Genomic DNA, 15,225 nt, shown 5'->3' with positions numbered 1-15,225 from the left:
GTGGCTGATAACTTATCACAAACTCCGGTTACGACAGATCAATCAGCACCACCTACGATAGATCAATCTAACCCGAGGTATAATGGCCGTAACTTCAAACATCCCACAACCCAGAGATTCAACACCAACAGCACTCGCTCTAGGGGTTATGTTGACCTTCCCCCCGAGGTAAGATCCTATGTAGTGGTGCTGACAGGGGTCACGGAACTGACCTCTAATCAGCAGGAGGACTTTGCCTCATTAAAGAATAAAGTGATTCATTGGCTCAGTGTAAACAGGCCAATACCCAACCACCTTAGGAGCAAAATCCTTATGGTGCGTAGGGTGCCATGGGTAGGTACCACCCGCAAGTCCGCTAGTGGCGACTGCGTGATTGTTTCCTTTGAGGACCCTAATACTGCTCATGCCATATATTCCTGGAACTATAACAGCATAAATTCACCAATAGTTCCCAGACCCCTCACTTATTTCTACCCACCCCATTCTTATTCGAACTTCGGAGGGAATTGGAGAAGGATCCCGGAGAGGAAGGGCGGCTGGGGAAGGTCACCTAACCACTGGCCGGACACATATGGTGGCTGGAATGGGGCTACGACTTCCAACAGATATGGGTGCCTCGAGGAAGTGGATTGACGTCCACACTTGACCACTATCATACCATCAGCACGCGCCCTAACAAGTTGCCAGATCCACCCTATGGGCCCATCAGCTCCAACTGCATCAAATCCAAATCTGGGCCAACCGGTTTCTACTCCATCAAAAAACCAGTTGGTAGATTATATACTCAAAGAAGGGTTAGACAGGCATGATGTCATAACACCAAAGCCAACTAAAATAAAAACTCATAAACTAGCTATGAGTGACCTGATATCGGATAGCCCTCCTACTCAGGCCTCTCCAAAATTAAAATTTGTGCAATCAGACGCATCTCTCCCCATCCACGCAGACGAACCCACTTCACGTGAATGTTCTTTGCCACTACCTACCATCGATAGATCGGAGGCTCCAGGAGTAATTTCCATACTCTCCTGGAACGTAGCCGGGTTAGATAACAAAGTAGACTCACCTGAATGGGGGGAATTCATCGAGGGACACGATATATGCCTATTTCAAGAGACGTGGGCCAGGGAAAAACATCCCCGCCCGGGCTTTGCCACCTTTGAGACTCAGGCAAAATAGGGAGGAAAGGGCCGCCCATCAGGGGGTCTCTTGATCTGGGTTGGCTCCCATCTGGGCTGCAGGGCCACACACTTGGAAACCAACTCCTTGGACTTCCAGTGCTTATCTCTGGAATGGCCATGCGGAGGGAAATTAACACTGATCAATATATACTCAAGACCGGTGGGGGTAGCAGCTACTTCGAGAACAGTCGAGGACCTAGCCCTGTTTCTTGACTCACTTACCCTTTGTTCCCCGCTAATTGTAGGTGGTGATTTCAATCACCAGTACGAACCTCTCCCCGACCACTTGGCGGGTATATCAAGTGAAGAGGACGAATTATGGAACATCCCCACTCTGACCGACATACCGGTCAAGGCCTGGACTCCACTTGCAACCCAAATAACATCTTTTACGCTCAGTCACTCGTTGAGGGCTTGCAATGGCCGAATAAAAGGGGACATTCCGCCAAATTATACCTTTAATAGAACCGGTCACGAGTCACGTATTGACTACATCTTGGTCTCGGTCAGGGATTGGGAGAAAGTGAAAGATTTTGGAGTAACTCCAAGATCTGATAGTGACCACAATCCCCTCTCAGTAAGATTTGAGTTACAGGGGCCACATACAACTAAGATAGATGAAAATCCTGCATATTTGGCGGATCTTGAATTATCCAGCAACAGACGCAGAATTAAATGGGCTAAATTGCTGGAGAATCCGAGCAATATTGGCAGACTGTATGCGCAAGTTGTCCCCGCCCTTGAAAAGGCTGAGCGCTGTATGCACCAATTAGTTAATGATCCAGAAACCCCTTCCCCAGGCAACCTTGAGGTAACTAATCTCCCTCCTAGCAAGTCTGCACGACAGAGTGAGCTCGGGACCATTCATTCCGAGCTATACACCAATCTGGCAGAGGTGCTGAACCCGGTGGCCAGATTCAAGAAGCCCAAACAGAAAAGAGTCACATGGTTCAACGCTTCCTGCAGGATAGCGAAAGCCGCACTATTAGAATCACTCAAAGCGCGACACACCCAAAGTGAAATCAGGGAGAAACGACTAGCTTACAAATCAGCCCTTTGCGCAGCCAAGGTGGACTGGGATGAGGGAAACTGGACTAAAATGACTGTTGCTCTTGCAACTCGAGACTCCCGGACCTTCTGGCAAATCGTTAAGCATGGCTCAGCTGAACCACTCGCTGCAGTAGAGGCCAACATAGCACCCTGCGTCTGGGAGGAACACTTCAAAAATCTTTATAAAACACACAGTAGTGACCCCCAGATGATCCTCCCTGAAGATGCACTGCACTTATCCACTGAAAGTGTAGCCAGCATGGATGCATTCAGTGTGGAGGAGGTCGCCATGGTAATCACAGCCCTGGCCGCTGGGAAGGCGCCGGGCCTTGATAGGTTGCCAGGTGACCTCTATAAACACGAACCCAAGATCTGGGCTCCCTACCTTAGGGTGTTATTTAATTCAATTCTGAATGGCATGCCCATCCCCTCGACATGGCCGGGGGCAGAGATAGTCCCTATCTTCAAGAAGGGGTCGCCTCTGCTACCGGCCAACTACAGGCCAATAAGCCTGATTGACGTGTCACAAAAACACTTTGCCAAACTGCTGCTAAATCGCCTGCTCGAGTGGATTAGAGATTGTAACATCTTGAGTCCCTTCCAAGCAGGATTTAGGGAGAAGGTTTCAACCATAGACCAGGTCTTTCGGCTTGTCCTCATTTATTGGAAAACGGTGCAGTTGGAGGGTGGCAGCCTCTACACTGTATTCGTGGACCTGAGGGCGGCGTTCGACCTGGTCCCCCGGTCCAAGCTGTGGGAGGTGCTGGCAAATTTGGGGGTTCCTGAGGGGTTGCTGAAGATGATAGTCCGCCTTCACAGCGACAACTTCGCACAAGTGAGATGTGGCAGGATGGGTGTATTGTCTGAGAGGTTCCCCGTTGGCAGGGGGGTAAGACAGGGCTGCGTGCTCGCACCTACCCTGTTTTGTCTCTATGTCAACGGGGTTATCTCCCATCTGGAGGGGATCTCCAACTCTGATGCTCCTAAATTGGCAGCTGAGAAGGTGCCGGCAATCATGTTTGCCGATGACACCCTGCTGTTATCAAAGTCCGCAATGGGCATCCAGCGCATCCTGGACGGTTTTGCGGACTTTTGTGAGGGCCATGGTTTAGAAATTAACACTCTCAAAACTAAATTCATGGTCCTAAATCCCCCATCGAAATTCCATTTTAGCCCCAGTATCGCACAAAGAAGGCTCGAGAGGGTAAAAACCTTTGAATACTTGGGCATTATGTTAAATGACAAACTATCCTGGAACACGCACCTTGAGAAAGCTCTTCTTAAACTGACCCAACACTCGGGGGGCATTATGAGCCTCCTGGCGAATAACAAATCTTCGATTAGGCCTCTTGGTCCCCCAGTGCAGATTTACAAAACACAGGCAAAGGGGGCTGTTATGTATGGGTCCGAACTATGGGGGCACGTAGGAACATCTGACCTCCTGAAGGTGGAGAACAAATTCATTCGAAGGCTTATAGGACTCCCTTCTAGCACGCCTCTAGTCCCCCTTAGGATGGATCTGGGTCTGCGTCCGTTAGACGACGAATTGGCTTTTCGCCCGCTGGCTTATTGGCGCAGATTGTGGGCAACCCCAGATTTGACTAGCTACAGACAGGGACTCCAGGAGGTGCTTGCCATGCCGAATGCTGGAAGTATCCATTGGCTCAAATTTATCAAACTGGGACTGGAGGGTTTGGGACTTCCTAAAATGTGGTCTGACCCCTTGGCAACTTGTCAACTTATTTCCAAAAAGGCTTTAGCTCAGGCATACCACGAAAGCAAAATATTGTTGCTTTTCAACAAACTAAAACCTGGGTCACTGACAGACTCCTTCATGTCTTTTAAGGCCACCTATAACATCGAACCAACTTTAGATAAAGTCCACCCTGCCCTGCTCAGGAAATTATACTTGCAGTGGAGACACGGGTCCCTCCCCATTCGATCACTTACAAGTAAATGGAGCAAGGATGCAACTAGTATTTGCCCAGCATGCAACTCCTCTGACGAATCTGAACTTCACATTCTCTTTTTTTGTCCTGCTTATCGAGAGATTCGCAAACAATGGATAGCCCCACTATGCAGAAACCTGGGATTTGTAAAGTGCTTGGCTGCTTTTAGAGTCTTGAAAACCAATCTGACTGATTATATTGTGTTTGCGGTGGCCAAATACTTGGGTGCTATCTGGAGTATCAGGAGGAAATGCCTCAGGGATGGCAACTGATTTTTATGTTTTCAAGAAACCGCAGTGTAATTTGTGACTGTGCTATTGTCCCACTCTTATATTTTATACTGTATACATTTTTACAAAACTACAGTTTTAAAATGTATGTTTTATATGTCTTGTATGGTAAAATATTTACCGAAAGAAAGATTTTTTTGAATTTGAATTTGAATTTTGAATACATGCTGGCTGCAAAGCAACCTGGTTGGACAGGCTGACTGGAGAATTCTATAAAGTGTTTAGGCACCTTTTAGCACCCCACCTACTAGAGGTGTATGCCGAAGTTGTGCAGACTGGCATCCTCCACCCTCTCCCTCCATCAGGACATGATAACACTATTGCCTAAATTCAGTAAAGACTCAGCATGCTATGCCTCTTACAGGCCGAAATCCCTAATAAATCTTGATAATAACATTCTAGTGAGAAGAATTGCTACGCGACTTGCCTTACTAATGGAGCACCTGATCTTGTCTATTCAGTATGGCTTTGTTCCCCATCGATCTACATTCATTAACAGAAGCACTGTTTTGCAGTGCTTGATCAGATTTACCCCACAACTGCCTGCAGGAATGTTTTTTTTGATGTGGAGAAGTCATTTGACTCATTGGAGTAGCCTTTCCTCTTTTGGGTGATGACAAAAGTGGGCATCCCAATGGACTTTGATGCACTCATTAATTTACTCTACACAAGCCCGACTGCCCGTATCCTGGTTAATGGCTCCCAGACTGACCCCATATCAATATCTAGAGGCCTCAGACAGAGATGTCCCTTCTCACCTCTTTTGTTCGTGTTGGCTATGGGACCAATTGGCCAGCTGGTTGCAGGAACACAACTCACATAAGAGTCTGGTCTTCCGCGCAAGGCCCCTCCTCCTGTCTGTATATGCAGATGATTTCTTGCTGTTCGTTTGAGACCCTGCCTCCCTTCGCTCCCTTGTTTTCCATGAAATAATACTTTTCAGCCCTAACTCTGGCTTACATAATAATGGGACGAAATCAGACATTTTTTCACTTACAGACTTCACATTACAGTCTCCTCTTGAATTCCACATTTGATGGGTTGAGGACACAGTCAAATATTTGCATAATACTGCATCGAGACAAACAGATGATTGTCCAATGCAATCATGGTCCTGTGCTTGAACATCTAGAGGCGCAGGTGTAGATTTGGACCAAGTTGTCCTTGTCTCTGGGAGGTAGATTTGTCATTATTAATATGGCAGTTCTCCTCTGTTTTCTTTATCTTTTTGCCAACATTCTCATCTCACTCCCATCGTTTTTCTTCAAAACACTCCATAGCACCCTGACTAAATTGAAATAAGCTGGTAAGCAACCCTGGGGAGAGGATGTAGCCTTTGGGCTAGAGCGGTCAACCACGAAGCCGGGGAACCGCGTTCGAGTCTCGGCAGCGATGCTCAACATCCTGTGATTCTGGGCAAATCACTTAGGGCCAGATGTAGGTAGGGTTTTACCGGTCGGTAACGGCCGAATTCGGCCGTTACCGACCGGTAAAAGGAATTTGAGATGTAGGGGGCAGAATCGGTAATTTTACCGTTCTGTAATTTACCGATCTGTAATTTTACAGAATCTGTAAATATACCGGTCGGTAAATTTACAGAACGGTAAAATTACAGATTCTGTAAAATCGATATGTAGGTGGGACTCTGATGAGTCCCACAAGGCCTAAGAAATCGGTATTTTACCATCAAATTCAATTTGATGGTGAAATACCGATTCAGGTGAGCATGCAAATGTGTGCATGCACACCTGTGCCATATGACAGGCAGACCTGCCCTTAGGGCAGGTATGCCTGCCATATGGCCCCCGAACCTTTTTTGGGGGTGCTAGAGGGTGTCAAAGTGACACCCCCTGCACCCTTGCCAAAAATCTGTATTTACCGATCGGTAAATACCGACCTGTAATGCCCCATTCATTCCTATGGGCTTCAAAGCCCATAGGAATGAATGGAGCATTACAGGTCGGTATTTACCGAATCGGTAAATACCGACTTTTAAAGAATCGGTAAATCCACATCTGGATTTACCTACATCTCGGTACATCTATTTTACCGACTCTTAAATACCGAATCGGTAAAATTCGGTATTTAAGTGTCGGTAAAATAGATTTACCTACATCTGGCCCTTAATCTCCCCGTGCCTAACAAAAAAATTAATGTGTCCATTTGTAACGGAACTGGTGCTCATGTAAAGCGCTCTGATACCCGATTTCTCTGGTCTAGTTCGCGCTATATAAAACTCTAAAAAAAAAAAACCTGCATTAGCTGGCACACTCTCACATACCATATGACAAAGGAGGGCTAGAGGTGTCAGAACCCGAGCTCTATTATCTAGTGCCACAATGTTAATATGCACAACGTTGGTATCATCTTGACGCCAGACTCCCTTACTGCTACTTGAGTACGCCCAAGCCAATGCCACACCACTCCAAATGCTTCTCCCGATGGGCCTTCCTAGAGATACACGTACACTGAAAACGAATGTGATAAACTGCTGGGCCTGGCAAAGACTAAGGGGGCGACTTTTCAAACCACTCATTGTTACAACCCTCAACCGATAAGCTCGTACAGCGCATATTGACAAAATGGAAGGTGAGGAAATTGGGCGACCTTTACCCCCAACATAAATTTGTGTCTCTGGAACAACTTGCCTGTGGGGACCCTCCCTTCCATAGACTGTTCCCTATACTTCAGGGTGCGACATGCTGTTCAGGTGCATCTGCTTGCGTTTTCTGACAAACCACCAGACTTTCTTCCCTTGACCTTGATTATATGTTCCACCAAAGCCACCAAATGGGTACCCCTCCTTTTTATAAAGAATGCTCTGCAACACATACCAACACCCAGAAATGGTCCAGATCTGCATGGAGTAGAGACTCAGAAACTGAAATCACCATGGGGAGAGGAGTTGGCCTAACGGCTAGGGCAGCAGCTGTGGCCTATACACTATGCAGGTATTTAAAGTCTATGGTTCATTGAAACTAGTTTAATTTGCATGTAAGTTTATTTTGCATGCAGCAGTGTTTCCATTGAGGAATTTTATTTTATTTATTTTTATTTTATTTTATTTTACCGAGTTTTATATGGCACGAACTTGACCCGAATTGGGTGTCAGAGCGCTTTACATAGCATCAGTTACATTACATGAGGACACATTCATTTTTGTTAGGCACGGGGAGATTAAGTGATTTGCCCAGAATCACAGGATGTTCAGCGTCATTGCCGCGACTCGAACTTGGTTCCCCAGATTCAAGGTTGAATCTGGGGAACCGGGTTCAAGTCTCTAGTGACCAAGGAAAGGAAAGTCTATGACCGCAATAATGGAACAATTCAACAGCCTTAAGGGACTGGTAACTGTCTCACTGGATGAAGCTTTCTTCTGGTCTCTGTGTCAAACAGTCACTGGGATGGCATGTACAACCTTTTCCCACATTTCCTTGCATTACTGGAAGCTCCCAGGACATCACTATACATACTGTGCTATTGTGGGTTTGACCACAAATCATCTGTGGACTGGCCAGCATGGTGGTGCTTTTAGATTTTATAACCAGAAAAGTGAAACGACAAGATTCTTAATGGTTGTTGCTGTTGCCAGAAACTCCAAGTAAGTTCAGAAAGCTGGCAGCTATTGTGTGTCCTATTTTCAAACCATGCTGTGGTCTGGTGAATTGGCGCTCTGTAACAGCTTTAATCCGCCATCTTGGGGTGGGCAGTGCATTCGTAAGAAGACAAGGTAGACAAACGTGTTTCAAACGCAACGGAATTGAATTGATGTGCTAGATCGTGATACTTTCGAGGTCCTTATTTCATTTGGGTACTATTTTATCAATGCAAATAAACCGTGGGGTGATGGTATCAAACTTTGAAACCAATAGCATTGCAGAAAAATCTCACCCCAAAGCGAAAATGTGATGTTATTCTAAAGACCAACAAAAGGAATTACATTTTTAAATGCTTTATGCATGAGGCTTAGGGCATGTCAATTGAGTACACTATGACGCCATTTGTTGGGAAATATTCCTTATCAGTGCATCCTATCAGGCCAATTAACATAGTACCATGATGGCAACACTCCCCACCCCCAAGCAGCATGCATGCAAATAAATACACACCACACAGATTTTGTTATTGGGAAAAACTGCTGCAGGTTTATTACATACAACGTTATGTAATATGGTGGGTTATCTTACAGGCGATCCAATGGCAGGCAGCATTCTCGCCACCTGCCCGCCTGATGAGCCAAGCAGCACTGAGGTGAACCCCATCTGTGCTGCCCCTTCTGGTGATCCTCCTCCCGGATCACGTGACACCTGGTCCATTATTACTCACGCCCCTTTCAGGGCGGAGCGTAGCAAGGCAAGCCCCGGTTGTTCAGGCCCACAACCGCCCGAAGGATTAACGGAGGGCCAACACGGTTACCAGGAACCTCCCATGAGGCTCCTGGGTTCTGGCTCTGGCACCCCTATGTGCCGTGCAGAGGTACCCTTCTGTACCCATTTGCTTCTGGATCGCCCTGTACCTCCGCCTGCAACGAAAAAGAACAAGATTACAACATTCTCACCAAACTTCCTACCACCAACCACGCCGGGTAAGCAGTAGGGTGGGAGACGGCGTGCCCGCGAGGCAGTGGCCGTGGCGTGTCCGGCACAACGACCAAGATGTCGTCAGCGTGGTGAGGGGGACCTATATACCCCTTACCCCGCCTCACCCACCAGACATGACGTGGCCCTTCCCGCGCCCAGGAGGGGGACTCCACCAGAGTCCCTGCCTCCTCAGGAGAAGGGGGTGTGGGGTGCCCGATGGCACTAGAGGGGTGCCCTCTTGAGTGGCCTCCTGCGGTGGGCTCGGGCAGCTGCATAGTACCATCATGGCAACACTCCCCACCCCCAAGCAGCATGCATGCAAATAAATACACACCACACAGATTTTATTATTGGGAAAAACTGCTGCAGGTTTATTACATACAACGTTATGTAATATGGTGGGTTATCTTACGGGCGATCCAAGGGCAGGCAGCATTCTCGCCACCTGCCCGCCTGATGAGCCAAGCAGCACTGGGGCGAACCCTATCTGTGCTGTCCCTTCTGGTGATCCTCCTCCCGGATCACGTGACACCTGGTCCATTATTACTCACGCCCCTTTCAGGGCGGAGCTTAGCAAGGCAAGCTTCCGGTTGTTCAGGCCCACAACCGCCCAAAGGATTAACGGGGCGCTGACACGATTTCCAGGAATCTCCCATGAGGCTCCTGGGCTCTGGCTCTGGCATCCCTCTGTGCCGTGCAGAGGTACCCTTCTGTACCCATTTGCTTCCGGATCGCCCTGTAACTCTGCCACAGCTCTGGCGGCGGCCACCGTCGCCAACAGAGCCCCCCACCAAAACAGCTCCTTTCTCACCTGCAACTTCTCATTTACAGGTCCCCTGCCAATCCACGGGAAGGAGACCCCCCTCTATATCCCAATAACCCTTGACGTTAGGCCGCCAGTGTCTCATGAAACCAAAAGTCATTATGGCTTGTGAACCTGTGTCAAGAACTAATCCTCGATGGGAAAGTTCCACTGCTTCACATGACTCTGCTCAGTGCCAGCTCTGGGCAGGGCGGATTAAGACACTATGGCACACATGGCACCCTGAATTTGCTGATCTCACCTAGCTGCCGTCCACTAGCACCATGTGTCCTGCACACCTGTTCCCCACATTTAAGGGACAGCAGCCCACTTGTTAGTTGACCGCTCCCCCCGCCTACCTGCTTTAGGCTAAAGCGAAGGAAGGATTATACTCTAACCTTTGTACAGTCCTTTTGCTTTCTAAATCCGGACACACCTGAGTGTCCATAACTAGAAGTATGTGACAATGAGCAAGGGAGGCCCTCCTGCCCTTGCCCAACATCCCTTGATCCTTATTGGGAATGCCAGCTCGGCTCCCTCCGTGGTTAAACCCCATAGGCATACCTCCTCAGAGAATGTCTGATTTTATACAGTGCCCACTGCCGGTCATATGCATCCTACATTAAGGATTGGGATTGACCAAGTACTGCGTACCCCACCCTAGCATATTCACGAATAGGGGGGGAGGGCGGGCACTTCAACTGCCCACACTGAGCAGCCCCAGGGGTGGAAAATTGACCTGCCCCACTGCATTAAATTAGTTGAACACTAGACGTGCCAAAAGCTCTACATAGTCTTTTGTGTTTGACACCTGTTCCCCTACACCCTGGGACGGCAGCACAGGGTGACCACAAACATTCAGCTTGGTGTGCTACCACAGACCGTAGATCAAGAGAACCTTAAGAAGCACACAATTTCCACATGGGTGTCCCCTTAGATGAGACTTGCCCCACCCCGCTATAAGGCCGAAAAGACCTATATTCAACTATTTACTGGTTTTGCCACTTGGTACCCTGCTCGTTGAAGCTCTATGTTTTGTGAAGCGCGTGTGCCCCCGGGGCATGCTGATAACCTGAACCCACTCGCTGATGTATCTCTAAGTGCCCCTATTGGATTGAAGGAATGCTTGGTGATACCTGTTGGCAGTTGACTTAATACTCCAACCCAGTTTGACCCCACAATTTGGGACAGGCCAAGCAGTAAACATGCCCTACAAGGTAATCTACCCCAGCATTGACTATCAATTATACTTTCCCACCGTTGGGTTGGTGACTGGTAGCAAAGGCAGAAAGGAATTGGGCATAAGATCACAGTTTCCTAGGGTGAAACAAAATTTATCCAGCACCATTATCCCAGGCAGTGGGTGTGCTCCATGCGACCCCCCCCAGTTCTGAGTGCTACCAACTCAAACGCACCGTGTGCCAGTATGTGCATCTCATTCTAGGGTGACTAAGTCCTACTGTGCCCCCTTCCTGGATGAACCCCAGTACAGACTGCCAGAGTCAGTGAACCACTGCAGGGTGGCCTGCCAAGCTAAACCCACCCAGAATTTGCCTGCCAATGCGAGAGGACCAAACATTCCTCGCTTCTTAAGCCATCCCTATCGCTGGTGGGCACGCCCACCCAGTGTAACCCCTCTACATGGTCAAGGTTGTCTGCCACCGGCCTGTGTTACCCTAGTCTTGGTCTGTCTGCGGCAGAGTGCCCAACAGGCAACCTCATGGTTGCGCGGTCAATGCAATTTGGGCATGGCTGACTCGTCCGCTGGCATTTAGTGCTACTCTTAGTGTGCACCCGGCTGGAATTTTGCGGCTTCCGTCATTGCCTCCAGATGTATCCTACAGTACCACCTTACACCTACAACCCACCAGTACCATTGGCTTTAACCATGCTCGTTAGTTGTATAAGGTAACTGAAGCCACAATTCAGGCTTCGCTGCATAGTATATTGAAACGGTTGTCCTTCTGAAATGGTGGGACTGTCACTTTTATGTGTTGAATATTGCATAAAATGTCTCTTTACAATGCATAGTGAGCAAATGGGACCATTCCACTAAGCCACGCCATCCCTCAGCTGAACTCAACCATACACCCCTGTAAACAGGTAAAATGTGTGTATAATCGGCTGTAGCCGAACAAAACCCTTAGAGCAGTTTAACTGGGGCATTGTAGAGACGCATCAGGTACTAGACAACCTGTCCCTTCTATGTGACACTCGCTAATCATTAAGAATGCCAAGTGACTTTAAAACAGACATATCAACTGTAACAGATCCACGCCATACAAAGGCTCTTGCCATAAGAGGGACCACAAATTAGGTGCTTTCTTTACCTGCCTTTGCCTAATTCTGCAGCCATGTGACCTTGGCTTGGCTCAATATCATTAACAGAATACCAAGTGACTTAAATGGGAGGCATATCAACTGTAGCAGCTCAACACGGTGCAAAGCCTCTTGCTAAGAGGGAACCTAAAATGAGGTGCTGTCTTACCTGCCTTTCCCTAATCTGCAGTCATGTGACCCTGGCTGGTGGTGCACATTCCCTATAAAATTGGTGCCAACCAAGTACGAGTTTCTTTTATTCTTCTCAAACTGAGAGAGGAAAATAAAACACCAAACTGTCGCACCACCGACCCACAGCGCTCCGCTCACCTATTATTTTTTATTAATAGTGAGCTGTTGCTGTGTTACCCTTTTAAAAACACGCTTAGAACCTGCTTGTGTTAGAAAACACATTTAGAAATTGGAAGAGGGAGTCTGTGCACTGACAGTAACTTTCCCAAAAGTGGGCATGAAAGAGCTGGACTGTATCAAATTATATGCTGCTCTAAACAGGGGCTCCCCAATAAGTTTCTACCAAGGACAGCTGATAAAATTACTGCATGTGCTGTTGAGCACGAGTGTGCACTCCTGACCTCAAACCTTCAAAATGCTGTGTTTAAAGCGGCAGACCCCCCGCGCATCCTGGAGAAGGCTGTGCATTGCCAACAGAGAAGGTATTCATAATCAATGTGCACCCAGGCAACATCACGCACGCTTTAGCTTCCCCAGCCGACCATCAATATTTGCTGTGACACGATAACTAAACATCAAAAGCCCCTCAGTGGCAGTAACCGCAAAGTCATCTCTCCACCGTAACTCAGGATAAGGGTATGGCTTAAACTGTGCAAGCCAGGGTAAATAAGCAAGGATACCCACAGGCCCAGCGCCTAAATACAACAGGTTGTGGTCCCCGCGAAATACATAGAACAGGCCTACACATACCAAATCCCCGTGGCCCTCCTCCTGAAGCCGACTCACAGTGGGCGCATGCCAAGCGCTGCTCCCACTGAACGTCTCTCCTGAGAACATGGACGGGTATTGCACTCGGAATCCATATTTTATTGCCAGGTTCCATTCCCACACAGTTTATAGGGTGCGTGCTGGTAGTTGGGGGAGGGAATGAACGTTTATTTCCAAAATCGGATACAGGAGTAAATGTGAAGCTGACTTACACCGCATTACCACAAGCCAATCAAAGCGAGAACCTTGCCCAGGTCTTACTTCCTGTGGAGCAGAAGGCAACAAAGCGCTCCGGGGCGACCCCAACAATTTGAGTGGTTTTGGACATTGACCCTGTTCAGTTTGAAATGCTAAGGCTGCGCAAGCTCCTGCTCAATCGCTATTGAGGTCACTATTGAAGATACATCACCGGGAAAACGGTCTAGAAAACTCCTTCTTTGCCACGTTACTCCAGATCGCGCACCCAAAACGCGATTGAGGTCACTATTGAAGATACATCACCGGGAAAACGGTCTAGAAAACTACCTTCTTTGACGCGTTACTCCAGATCGCGCACCCAAAACGCGATCCGTGGTGGACACCCATAACTACAGCCACCGCGCCTTCTGCTGCTACACTCTCCCTCCTCCATGGAGCAGCTGCACTGAAAAGCTGTCCAGCGAGCATTATACCCCCAACATTTGGGCATGGAAACCAGGTAACATTCGGACTGGTTGAGAGCTGTGACACCTAGTGGCCTGACACTTTAAGCCATAGAGGGGAGATACAACTACTGCCTTTACCTAAAATGCAGGATAAAACCAGCCAGATCGACCACATAACCCTGGATTCTCTGGCGCACTAGTGCCTGCTGACCAGCCATGGCATTGTACCTATTTACATTACACATTCAGGCACGGGGAGATTAAGTGATTTGCCCAGAATGACCGGATGTAGACACGACCCCGAGGCTCGAATCCTCAATCAATCAATCAATCAATCAATCAATCAATCAATCAATCAATGCATTTATATAGCGCACTACTCACCCGGAGGGTCTCAAGGCGCTGGTGGGCGGGGGGGGTCTGCTACTGCTCGAACAGCCTGGTCTTGAGCTGTTTCCTGAAGGCAAGGTGGTCCTGGGTCAGGCGGAGGTGGGTCGGGAGGGAGTTCCAAGTCTTGGCGGCCAGGTAGGAGAAGGACCTTCCTCCTGTGGTGGCTCTTCGGATCCGGGGGACGGCGGCGAGGGCGTGGCTGGTCGATCGGAGCAGGCGTGTGGGAGCGTAGAAGTTGAGGCAGCTGTTGAGGTATGCTGGTCCTTGGTTGTGCAGGGCTTTGTGTGCATGGGTGAGGCGACGGAAGGTGATTCTTTTGTTGACCGGGAGCCAGTGCAGGTCTCTCAGGTGTCCGGAGATGTGGCTGCGACGGGGGATGTCCAGGATGAGTCGTGATGAGGCGTTCTGGATCCGCTGGAGTCTTTTCTGGAGTTTGGTGGTGGTTCCGGCGTAGAGGAAGTTGCCGTAGTCCAGACGGCTGGTGACGAGGGCCTGGGTGACCGTCTTCCTGGTCTCGGTGGGGATCCACCGGAAGATCTTACGCAGCATGCGCAGGACGTTGAAGCACGAAGAGGAGACGGCGTTGACTTGTCTGGTCATGGAGAGGGAGGAGTCCAGGATGAAGCCCAGGTTGCGTGCGTGGTCTGTTGGTTTGGGTGCGCTGCCCAGGGCGGGGGCCACCAGGAGTCGTCCCAGGCGGAGGGTGAGGGTCCCAGGATGAGGACTTCTGTCTTGTCCGAGTTCAGTTTCAGGCGGCTGTTCATCATCCACTTGGCTACTTCTGTCATCCCTTCGTGCAGGTTGGCTCTGGCGGTTGCGGGGTCGTTGGTGAGGGAGAGGATCAGTTGAGTGTCGTCGGCATAGGAGATGATGTTGAGGTTGTGTTGGCGTGCGATGGCCACAAGGGGGCTCATGTAGACGTTGAAGAGGGTTGGGCTGAGCGAGGAGTCTTGAGGAACGCCACAGATGACTTCGGTGGCTTCTGATCTGAACGGGGGGAGGCAGACTCTCTGTGTCCTTCCGGCGAGGAACGAGATGATCCATTCCCGTGCCTTCTCCT

This window comes from Lissotriton helveticus, chromosome 6, assembly GCF_964261635.1.
Source record: "Lissotriton helveticus chromosome 6, aLisHel1.1, whole genome shotgun sequence".
Classification (NCBI taxonomy): Eukaryota; Metazoa; Chordata; class Amphibia; order Caudata; family Salamandridae; genus Lissotriton; species Lissotriton helveticus.
Note: the sequence above shows the minus strand (reverse complement) of the source record.